Consider the following 12,613-nt stretch of genomic DNA (forward strand, 5'->3'; position numbering starts at 1 on the left):
TCAGTAAGCATTTTTTTTCGCTTTTTGGAGGGCAATTGTAGTTAAGTGACTTGCCCAAGGTCACACGGCTATTTTTTGTGTTAAGTGTCTGAGGCCGGATCCAAACCCAGGTCCTCCTGACTCCAGGGCTGGTGCTGTATTCACTGCACCACCTAGCCATCCCCCAATAAGCATTTTTTTAATATCTGCTTTAATCCAAGCAGAGATACAAGGACAAAAGTGAAATAGTCCATGCCCCTCAAAGAAGTGACAGAGAAATGAGGGAGAGTGGAAGGAATTCCTCTCCTATTGGGAAGCCCTGTGAGTCAAAAAGGGGCAGCTATAGTGCAAAGGACACTGGGCTTGTAGTCAGGAAGACTCATCTTCCTGAGTTCAAATGTGGCCTCAGACACTTACTAGCTGTGAGACCTTAGGAAAGTCATTTAAACCTGTTTGCCTCAATTTCCTCATTTGTAAAATGAACTAGAGAAGGAAATGGCAAATTACTTCAGTATCTTTTTTTTTTTTTGCTTTTTGGAGGGCAGTTGGGGTTAAGTGACTTGCCCAAGGTCACACGGCTATTTTTTGTGTTAAATGTCTGAGGCTGGATTTGAACTCAGGTCCTCCTGACTCCAGGGCTGGTGCTCTACTCACTGTGCCACCTAGCTGCCCCTATAATTTTGGGAACTTTTTGTTTTGTTTTGGTTTTTTGGAGGACAATTGGATTAAGTGACTTACCCAAGGTCACATGGCTAGTTTTTGTGTTAAGTGTCTGAGGCTGGATTTGAACTCAGGTCCTCCTGACTCCAGGGCCAGTGCTCTATTCACTATGCCACCTAGCTGCCAACTCCAGTATCTTTGCCAAAAAAACCCCAAGTAGGATCATGGAGTGTTGGACAAAGCTGAAAATGACTGAACTACAGCAACAACATGAGCTAAGGAGAGGTGATAATAATCTGCTCAGAGATCAATCACATGAAGCTTCAATACTCACAGATGGTTATAGCTGAAAGGAACCTTGGAAATCATCTCATCTGGCTTTAGAGATGCAGAATGTCAAATGTATGGGAAAGCCGTCTATGTAAAGAAGCAGCAGCAGCAAACTTATCTTCACATATTGGAACTGCCTCTTCCCCTGTGGCCTCTCCTTCACATTGTCTGGTTCAGGGGTGGGGAACCTGCAGTCTCAAGGCCATATGTGGCCTTCAGAAAGGTGCTGCCTTTTGGCGGAGTCCAAATTTTACAGAGCAAATCCTTTTATTAAGGGGATTTGTTCTGTGAAGTTAGGATTCAGTCAAAAGGCTGCACTTAATGTAGAGGGTCACCTGTGGCCTTGAGGCCACAGGTTCCCCACCCCTGGTCTGGTTTATTCCAAAACTTCCATTTTTAAGAGGTTGCCCAGGTCAGCCATGTCTTCTTTCCTCTCCAGGCTGTATTCCAGAATCTCTTGAACTTTCTCCACAATGCCCCTGAGCTTCTCTCCCTGTTCCCACACTTTTCAGCTTCCTTTTCTTTTTTGGAGGGGGAAGGCAGGACAATTGGGGTTAAGTGACTTGCCCAAGGTCACACAGCTAGTACGTGTTAAGTGTCTGAGGACAGATTTGAACTCAGGTCCTCATGACTCCAGGGCCAGTGCTCTATTCACTGTGCCATCTAACTTCCCCTTGTGATTTTTTTTTGCTTCTTTGAAGGGGGGAAGGCAGGGCAATTGGGGTTAAGTGATTTGCCCAAGGTCACATAGCTAGTACGTGTTAAGTGTCTGAGGACGGATTTGAACTCAGGTCCTCCTGACTCCAGGGCCAGTGCTCTATTCACTGTGCCATCTAACTTCCCCTTGTGATTTTTTTTTTTGCTTCTTTGGAGGGGAGAAGGCAGGGAAATTGGGGGTTAAGTGACTTGCCCAAGGTCACACAGTAAGTGTTCAGTGTCTGAGGACGGATTTGAACTCAGGTCCTCCTGACTCCAGGCTGGTGCTCTATTCACTGTGCCACCTAGCCACCTCTCAGCTTCCTTTTAATGTGTTGTCTTCCTCCATTAGAATGGAAGCTCCTTGAGGTCCAGGATTGTCTTGCTTTCTGTTTATATTTGTATTCTCAGCACTTAGCACATTGCCTGGCAGACAGTAAATTCTTAATAAATGCTTGTTGGCTTGCTTTGTTTGGGCAGGACTCTAACCCTGCCAAGACATTGGAAAAACTGAGACCATCTAAAACAGGTCTGGGCCCTCCAACATTGGAGTTAGAGTTCTTGGGCAAAAGACCAGAGTCTCCATATGAGGAAGTTGTATAGACCTACTTAGTTCCTGTCTGTACAATCAAAGTCTCTCACCCTCATAACAAAATCACTGCCAGCAGCACCACGTAAAGACATCATACTTAGGAGTACATAGATTTCACTACACTGCCAAAGATGAAGGTTAAGAACCCATATTCTTGGGGACAGCTATATGGCTCAGTGAATAGAGCACCAGCCTGGAGTCAGGAGGACCTGAGTTCAAATCAGTCCTCAGACACTGAACACTTACTAACTGTGTGACCTTGGGCAAGTCATTTAACCCCCAATTTCCCTGCCTTCCCCCCGCCAAAAAAGCAAAAAAAAAATCACAAGGGGAAGTTAGATGGCACAGTGAATAGAGCACTGGCCCTGGAGTCAGGAGGACCTGAGTTCAAATGTGTCCTCAGACACTTAACTCTAATTAGCTGTGTAACCTTGGGCAAGTCACTGGATCCCAAATGCCTTGCCTTCCTCCCTCCAAAAAGCAAAACAAAACAAAACAAAACAAAAAAAAAACCCAAAACCACAACCCATACTCTACATCATGGCTTCTACACAGTTGAAGAAGAGCATGTGTTACATTTTTGTACCCTCTACATTTTGCCTAGTTGCCCTGCCCTCAGTGTGGCTCTGTAGCAGCAAGCACCCCAGTGTCCCCAAGGTGCCTGCTCACACAGGTTCTTGGATCTGCTTTGTTAAAGGCAAGCAACTCAAAATGGGTTAACAAGCTTACTTTAATCAGTCAGACATATATCGTTTACCTTGTTCAGGGGAAAAAGGTCAGCACCCCAAACTTCAAAATATACAGACAGAATTATCAAGACATTAACAGATCAAGTAGACAGCTTTCCAAACTGTCCAACCATTACATCCATACCCAGTCAACATCTGGGTTTTTCAAAGCCAGGGGACTCTCAACAACGGCTTCCCACAATTCAGATCAAATCACAGAACACTTCTCAAAGTGAGTCCCCAAACAAAGCTGCACATCAGGGCTTATATAGCCTTCTCCTGGCTCAGGGAATATAACAACCTTTTGGACCCACTGGCCAATCAAAAAGTATCAACTGAAAAACAAGCCTCCCACCCCAGTCTCCAGGTGCACTTTAGCCTAGGGGCAGGGAAGATCTTTAAATTTGCATTTCCATTACAGGCTCCATTTATACAATTGTGGATCCAGTAGCTTGGGGTGGTGTGCTCACAGAATGACCCCCCACACAAGGGTAACCATATTTAAGGCCCAGATTAGGGGGAAGAGTATAGATCGGATCCTCAGATTCAGAGCTGAAAGGAAACTTAGAGCCCACTTTTCCCTTCATTTTGCACATCAGAAAAATGAAGCTTTTGAGATGTTAAAAGGCTTCCCCTCAATCATATGGCAAATTTATGGCCTAGTAGAAGCCCCAATCTCCTGTCTCCCAACTTAGTGGGCTTTTCACTACTACCTACTATTTCTCAATACTAAGGGGTCAATCCATCAAGAGAGCAGTTTCCAGTCTCCTGATGTATAAATATAGAATAAGGAAACTGCAGAAAACAAAGAAATGTGTAAGGAGGGCATATTTTTGGTGTCAGTGACTTCTAAGTACATGCACAAATGCACACACATGCATATATAAATAGATATAAAATCAGGAAGTTTGGTTGTGGGGTATCTATTCTGGGGATGCCTGAGTAGCCCCATTACAACATAGATGGTCCCAAGCCAGAGCAGCTGATTCCAATGAAACCTTTAAATCGCTTTTGTAAGCTGACAGCTACACAATTCATTCTGGGGGCTTGGGAAATGTTTGCTGAATTTGATTTTCCTTTTCCTTTTCAAGGAGTAACAATCACCACTAAAACTGTAACCCTGACTTGGGGCTTATGAATTTGGGCTTTTATGGCCTAATTGCCCACGAATAACAGATTTTCCCTGTGCCAATGAATATTCAGGGGAGAGAGGTTGTGGGGACTTAGGTGGAGAAACCTAAAAAGAAGCTCAGAGACCTGGTCTCTGTTTCACACAGGTACCTGTTTTTGCCTTTGAGAACCTAATAATGACAATAGCTAATATTTATATAGCACTTTCAAGTTTCCAAAGCACTTTACAAATATTGTCTAATTTGATCTTCACAACAACCCTAGGGATAGGTGCTGTTATGATCCCTTTTATGCAGATGAAAAAACAGAGGCAGATAGAGGTTAAATGACTTGCCCAAGTTCACAAAGCTAGAAAGAGTTTGAGATGGAATTTGAACTCAGGTCTTTCTGTCTCAAAGTCCAGCACTTTATGTATGATGTCATATATGGAAGGGGAATTCATTCTCTCTCTCTCTCTCTCTCTCTCTCTCTCTCTCTCTCTCTCTCTCCCCTCCCACCTCCCTTTTTGGTTACTGCTTGTAACTAAACCTGGGAAACTAATTCCAGTTCCCACAGGCATTATCACAACTTATTGTAACAGATGAAGAAATGGAGATGGAGACAGGAAATTTCTCTAGTGGAGTTAGGTGGTAGATCTATTTTCTCCCCAAGTTTCGAAGGGCAGTTTCATAGGATAGGAGATTTCTGGACTACAAAACTGGCTCATATCCTTTCCTGCCTTACCTTACCACTTCAGGGAAAGCAGGACAAGATGTGTGGGGTATTAAGAGTTAAATGACATACATAATTTACTGGAGAGGGGGAGGTTCTTGTAGCCTAGTCTTTGGAAAAGGAGGCATAATGGTCCTTATTATGAATTTCAGCAGATGATTTTGGTCTTTGATGCCCTAGCCCCTCTCTGTCATGGGATCATGAAGCAATGAAAATCTTAATGCTGTTTTCCTTTAAAAATTAATCTCCAAGTTACTTAACCCCAATTGCTTTAAAAAATAATAATAATCTTAGTAAGAACCATAAAAAAACTTTTTTTTTTGCCTTTTTGGAGGGCAGTTGGGGTTAAGTAACTTGCCCAAGGTTACAGGGCTAGTTTATTTTTGTGTGGGTGTTGTGTCTGAGGTCAGAACCGAACTTGGGTCCTCCTGACTCCGGGGCCGGTGCCACCTAGCCACCCCAATAAAAAAAAAAACTTTAAAAATTAATAGGGCATGTATAAACCTAAACTTAAAATTATCTGCAATTTGTTTAAAAATAAGTAGGTAATAGGGATCTTATTCAACCCATTGCTACCCCTGATTTAATATAATAGGTGTGATCATAATTTTACAAAAATGGTTCAAGGATGTGCAGTGCACTCTGTCAGCAAGCAAATAACAAAGCATTTTGAGACACAATAACAAAAGAAATAGCAAAGGAAAATCAAGTAATTGAATAATCCTCAGGCCTTTGTCCACATATACAAAGAGGTAAAATATCCCACAGATCTTCCTTTACCTCCCTCCATGCTCCTGCCCCTATCACCACATACACATCCTTAGAGGAGGGAATATTACCTGGAAAACTCATACTCCAAGGTCAGAAACAGGTTCTTTAATAGTTATTACACCTCTCAGGGGAAACTAGGTGGCACAGTTGATAGAGCACTGGGTCTGGAGTCAGGAAGACCTGAGTTCAAATTAGTCCTTAGACACTTACTTAGCCAAGTGACCCTGGGCAAGTCACTTAACCCTGTTTGCCCAAGTTTCCTCATCTGGAAAATTACCTGGAGAAGGAAATGGCAAATCACTCCAGTGTCTTTGCCAATAAAATCCCAAGTGAACATGACTGAACAGCAACATGCATCTCAAGGCTCTGTCTCCTAGTAACCGGCTATATCTCACTGCTACTCAGTTCTGGCTTGATTCTGATAGTTTGTTGCTGCTGACGTTCCTCTTGGCTTCTGCTGCTGCTACCATCTGCTGGACCTGCTATTTGTTACTCCCCACCCTCAAGTGTTACTGCTCTTTTGTGAGACTGCCAACACATCCTAGTAGTTAACTGACAGATTTTTCAGCTATTTTGACTGACTCATGAAAGGATTATTTAAATCAGGCTTGCACAATCTGAAACCAGGCAAAGGACTTCTGGAGGCCCACAAAAAATGTAGAGGAAAACATCCTTTGGCGGGCTACGGGTTGTGCAGGCCTGATGTAAATGAATGAAATGGGTTTTTTTATCCTTAACTTTCTCCCCTCTCAACTGAAAGTCACCCCAAGCCTCACTTCTAGACGGGTTAGGATAAATGGATTCCCATCATGCCCATGGCAGCTAGCTCCTAGGCCATATAAAGTGCTTTAGAACTTAGGTAGGAATGAAGAAGTCACTTAATAACACCAAAAAGGGAAGGGTACAGCTGGAAGCCTTTGACCTGCATTCCTGCTCAGTGATAAAGGTCCCTGTTCTGTTGTTTCTGTGTTCCCTATCTTATCTCTTTTTCTTCCACTGCTTTTACAGATACGTTGGCCAAACTGTATCAAAAGGGCCTTTTTAAAAAATGAAAATTATCAGGTATTGCAGTATATTAGAACAAGAAGGGGTATTGGAGTCTATTCTTGGCTTCCATTTTGGAGACGTGGAAACTAAGGCCTATAAGATATTAAATCACTTAACCAAGGTCACCAACAATCCTAAATGTCACAGTTCTTGGGGCATCACAGCTCTGCTGTGGATTTCTAGAACGACTCCCACTTATGCATCTCTTAAGGGTTAGAAAAGTATTTTCCTAAGGACAACCCTGTGAAGTAGGTAATGAGTATTATTATACCCCTTTTACATATGGGGAAACAGACTCTGAGACCTTCAGGGACCAGTGGGAGACTATGCGGGGTTTAAACCTAAGAGTTCCAATACCAAGTCTAGTATTCTAATCATTGGTCCACTCTGTCTTTCCTCAGTCTTAGGCTGGCATAGATACAATAGGAAGGCTCTTCCTACCAGGAGATCCTGTCTAGTTACTCCAGAAAGATCTACAGAATTGTACTCCATGGCTAGAAGTCCTGTCTGTGAGTCCTGGCTCTTTCATCTCACCAGAGTTCACAGTTCTGCCTATATCTGTGATCTCCTTGTCCTAATCCTGACAGGCTGCCTACCTTCCTCCCAGTTCTGTGAGGTCCCTATTTCTCCAGGTGTCCATAGCTCTCTACATGTACTGCCTGGCATTCCCAGGAGTTCCTGAAAGGTCCCCCTCATGATCCAGCCAAGGATTAGATGTTTCAACTTAGTCAAGAAGCCAGAAAAGAGGTTCCTATTTTTAAGGCTTATTTGCCTTTGAATTCCTCCCAAAGGAGAAATCTGGAGTCCCAGATTCATTCCTCTCCCATTATGTTGCTCTATTGTTCTGTATCTGATAAATCATGGGCTCATGTCCAGTCCTCCTACCCTTCCCTTATCAGTGGGCTTAGGTCATTTCTTTCCTAAGGGCTTCCCCTAAAGGATCATTCCAAGTGTGCCCTTTCTCTCACTCCCGCACTGAGAACACTTAGGCAAAATATTGGGACCCGCTCCCAAAAGGCCCTGTTTTTGCCTGTAATTTCATGCAGAGCTGTATTTCTATCATGGTTGTAGGAATGAAGGCTTCCACATGAGGAGCGTGCCACATCTGAGAAGATCACCCTGTCAGAGAGATGTGCTGACTTACATAGCCTTCTTCTTCAGAGATTATTCTGCTAAAGGCATCTGCTCACTGCATATGTGAGAACGTGTCCTACAGCATGTACCCCCATCCCCCTTCCACAGGAAGAACATGTACAGACCCACCAGTGGTTTGCAGCTGCTGCCTGGTACTGGTTTGTGAAGCTGGCACAGACCCAGAAGCCTTTGCCCCAAGAAGCCACTTCCCCTACTCTGCTACCTCCCCCTTCTCATCCTCCCTTTCCTGATTACTGCTCACTAGACATGGCAGACAGGCCAGTCTGTCTGCGGCACTGGCTTCCCAATTACCACCCTATCACAGGGTTTGAAGTTGTGTTTCCTTTCTCTTTCCTGTTTGCAGATGCCTCCTCCCCCACTCCAGTGACAGTATTAGGGGTAGGAAGTAAAATGAAGGCCTGTCCACATATGGCAACGGGCATTTAGGTAGTGTTTGATAAGTGTACAAAACCCACACCACACAACAGTCCTAGGAGGGTGGAAATTGATTGATGGATTTTGCTATTTGTTTTTAGTAATTCAGAAGAAATTTGGAGCTATTAAATTAATGCAAGTTTGGGCAAATTTATCTGTACGCTCTTGGTGTTGTGAATTGTGCTTAACAAGTAGAGGTGGATTTGCATTAGACTTCTTAATTTTGAAGAAAGTGGATGTCAGTGAAGGAAAATGACCTGTCCACAAGGCAAACCTCTGCAGGGTCCAATGCTTTTTAATGCAGGTCTCAGATATACAGATTCTCAGACGCCAGAAAAGCAGGAGTCTAAGCTTCCTTCCTTCCTTTATCCCCATTATAGCAACTGATACTTCCTCTTCCCAGCCTCCACTCCCTCCCTCCTTTCCTTGGAACAGGGATCTTGGAATACTTCAATGTTTGTAAGGAGTCAGGAGATGCTACATCAGCTCTTAGACTCTCTTAGGAAGGAGAGCAGAGAAAGCAAGACATAGCGGAAAGACGGAGGGGAACATTCTGAAATAAATCATTGTCACTCTTCTTCAATGTCCCTAACCATTCCATTTCTGCCTATAATCTATCCCATTTCATCAAGGAGGCAGCCATGAAAAGAGCAATAATTCTGGAGTTAGAGGGTGTGGGTTCTGATCCTACCTAGGTGATGACCAACCTGGGCCTTGAAAAATAAAGGGTGGGCCAAGTACTCCCTGAGATCTATTCCAGTTTTATATCTGTGATCATGTGATTTCCAAGAAGTCATTATCTTGATTCCAATCAGTCAATAGTAGCATAGTAGGAAATAGTACATGATTATGTCAAAAGAATAGCATGTTATAGTACCCAACTGTGACAGGTCATAACAATCAGTTTCTTTATTTGTAAAATGGAGACAATAGTCTTTCTCCTGTTGACCTCCTAGCATATGTTGTTAGGATTAGATTGTGATATATAATTGTGATGGAAAACTATGGTGCTATAAGAATTGATGAACTTGGTGATATAGATAGACTTGTATAAAATCGTGAGGACCAAGAGAACATTGTATACAGTAACAGCAATGTTGTTTTAACAGCATCTTTGAGTGACTAAGTCATTTTGACTGTTATAAATACCCAAATTAACTACAAAGGGCACAGAAATAAAGATACTATCTGTATCCAGATAAAGAACTGATAAACAGAAGTATATATAGAATGATTTTACACACACACACACATTTATACATATACATATACAAACACATATTTATGTCTAATGGTAGCCATCTCTAGGGTGGAAGAGGGAGAGGGGGAAAAAAGAAAAAAAGAAATTTACATGATAACTTTATTTTATATTGAAAAGGAATAGCAAGTTATACATAATAGATTTGCAGTTTCATGTGTAATCATCTTTTTATTATACTATGTTATGGAAATGCTTGTTTTATTCCATAAATTAAAAATAAAATAAATAAACTTTTTAAAAGAGACAATATATATGAAAAGATTTTGCAAATTACAAAGTACCATCTCCTTGTGATGAGTTTCAATGATCATATTCCTCATAAAACTAACTTGGAAAGTGCATAAAATTGTTGTTATTTTTGTTGTTTGTCCTTCTTTCTAGAAGAGGACCATGACATCAGGAAGATGATGCCATGATTTGCAAGTGAATTGGATTTAAGTGAGGGAGGGCTATACAAGGTTACCAGCCTTACTTTCTCCTTCAGAGCCATCTGGGTCCTGTGGCAAGATATTCATCAGGATGACTGGAGATGGCCCTGTAGAAGATGCAAAAAATACTAGCTACATATAATACCAGCTATTCTGGGCATTTGATTAATTGACTGATTAATGTGATTGAGCTAGGCATCAGATCATGCAAATTACCCTGAAACTCAAAGAAGCCTCAATAAATCGTCAGAAACACGAGAGGGGAAAGAACAAAGTTGGCAGCAGCTTCCAGCAACCTGGCAAGAAGGAATCCTGTCCCCAAGAAGACAGTCCAATTTACAGTTGAAAAATTTGTAGCCCAACAAGTTTATCTGTGTGACCTTGGGCAAGTCACTTTAACTCTTTGAGCCTCAGTTTCCTTATCTATAAAAGGAAGGAGTTAGACTAGATGAATTTTCTAAGGTCCTTTCCAGCCTAAAGCTATTATCCTCCTATGACATTATCAACAAGTACAAGTTTATGGTCTGTAGGTGCTGATTATACAACATCCATGGAATTGCACACAGCCCAGTTACATACAGACCATGCCAGGTCACATATAAGTACATATTATTTAGTATCACAGGATCATACAGAAGAGACAGTTAGGTGGTACAGTAGATAGAGTACTGAACCAAGTCAGGAAGACTCGAGTTCAAGTCCAGCTCAGAAATGTCCTAGCCATATAACTTTAAGCAAGTCACTTAATCTTTGTCTCAGCTAGTCAACAAGTATTTATTAAATGCCTACTATATGCCAGGCACTGTGCACCCCGAACTTCAGAGTTATACAGACAGAATTATCAAGACAGAGAAACAGATCAAGCAGACAGGTTTCCAAACTGTCCAACCATTACATCCATACCAAATCACAGTTACCATCAACATCTGGGTTTTTCAAAGCCAGGGGGCTCTCAACAGCTTCCCAGAGTCCCACCTGATCAAATCACACAACATTTCTCAAAGTAAGCCCCAAAACAAAGCCTCACATCAGGGTTTATATAGCCCTCTCCTGGGTCAGAGAATGTAACAACCCTCTTGACCCACTGCCCAATCAAAAAGTATTTATTTCCTGAGAAACAAGCCTCCTACCACAAGCTCCAGGTGCACTTAAGCCTAGGGGCAGGGAAGATCTTAAAAATTTACATTCCTATAACAAGTACCAGAAAAAGACACTTCCAACCTCTTAGGGAGCCCTGAGAAGGACATTTTTTCAAAGTTACTAATTATCTCTTACCTGCCAAATCCAATGGCCTTTTCTCAGTCCTCATTCTTCTTGACTTCTCTGCAGTCTTTAATACTCTTGATCACCCTCTTCTTCTTAATGTCCTTTTTCACTCTAGGTTTTCATGACCCTACTCTCCTGGCTCTTCTCCACTCACCCCCTGCATCCAAACTGTTGCCAAGGCCCATTGGTTCTACCTTCATAACATCTCCCATATATGCCCTCTCCTCTCCTTTGACACTGATACCACCCTGGAACAGGACCTCATCTCCTCATGCCTGGACTATTGCAACAGCTTCCTGGTTGGTTTTTCTCCTTAATCCCGCTCATTCTTCACTCAGCTCTCAAAGTGATCTTCCTGAAATAAAGGTCTGACCACGTCTCTTACCAGACCCAACAAACCCCAGTGACTCCCTTTCACCTGCAGGACCAAATATAAATTCCTCTATTTGGCACTTAAAGCCCTTTATAACCTGTTCTCTCTCTGCCATTCCAGTCTTTATACCTGGCACATCCCCATGTACTCTCTGATCCAATAACATTGGCCTCATTAATGTTCTTCAGACAAGATGCTCCATATCCAGACTCTGGGAATTTTCACTGACTCTTTCTCATTCTTGGAATGCTCTCCTTCCTCATTCTGCCTCCTGGCTTCCATGGCTTCCTTCAAGTCCCAACTAAAACCACCTTCTACAGGAGGCCTTTCTAGAACTTTCCTAATACTAGTGTCTCCCCTCTCTTGATTACTTCCAATTTATTCCATATCTAGCTTGTTTGTACATAGTCATTTGCATGTTGTCTCCCCACTGTGAGGTCCTTGAAAGCAGGGACTGTCTTTTGCCTTTCTTTGTTTTCCCAATGCTTTAGAGCTAAATAAGTATTTATTGACTGAGTGACTGACTGACTGACTGACTGAGATGTAAACAAATGGGCTCCAGAGACCCAACCTGTCAATGAAAGGAAGAGTTTGGAGAGTGAGCCCAGAGTTAACTTGCTCCATGGTACTTACTTAGTAAGTAAGTACTTACATACATATACATGTACATACTTAGTTCACTTATTATATATGTACATACATAAGTACATACTTAGTTCACTTATTAGTGAACATGTATTCTCTCAGAAGAAAATGCATTTGAAGTCAGTAGATATTTCACTTTTGTTTATGTGCCCAGTTCTTAGTAGAGTGTCTCTTATGTACTAGGTAGCTAATAAATGCTTATGGTTTGATTCACTGGAGTAAAGAAAAAGACAATACAGTGTATCAAGAGATTTTGAAATGTAGAATAGTAGAGACAAGAGAGCTTAAGAGAATAGCTTCTATTTCCTCAATAAATTATGAGATAATTCTCTCTGCCAAAAGGGAAAGAGAAAAGAGTAGTGTTGCAGACTTAAGGATAGAGATTTGGAACAAAAACTATAAAAAATACCACTGAGTCAATTGGGG

The 12,613-nt window shown here is 42.0% G+C and overlaps 1 protein-coding gene across 3 annotated transcripts in view; it reads right to left on the minus strand.

The window, feature by feature from the left end:
* Positions 1–11,692, minus strand: part of ATF3 (activating transcription factor 3) — a 173,169-nt gene extending 161,477 nt beyond the window's left edge. For all 3 annotated transcript variants that reach the window (XM_069108750.1, XM_069108749.1, XM_069108751.1), the window contains exon 1: positions 11,679–11,692. The gene's annotated coding sequence lies outside the window, so the exon portion shown is untranslated. The remainder of the gene's footprint in view (positions 1–11,678) is intronic.
* Between the last annotated feature and the right edge of the window lie 921 nt (positions 11,693–12,613).

The sequence above is a fragment of the Petaurus breviceps genome, unplaced genomic scaffold, assembly GCF_028583685.1.
Source record: "Petaurus breviceps papuanus isolate PSGF00001 unplaced genomic scaffold, PetGlider_PUasm1.0 90434, whole genome shotgun sequence".
Taxonomy (NCBI): domain Eukaryota; kingdom Metazoa; phylum Chordata; class Mammalia; order Diprotodontia; family Petauridae; genus Petaurus; species Petaurus breviceps.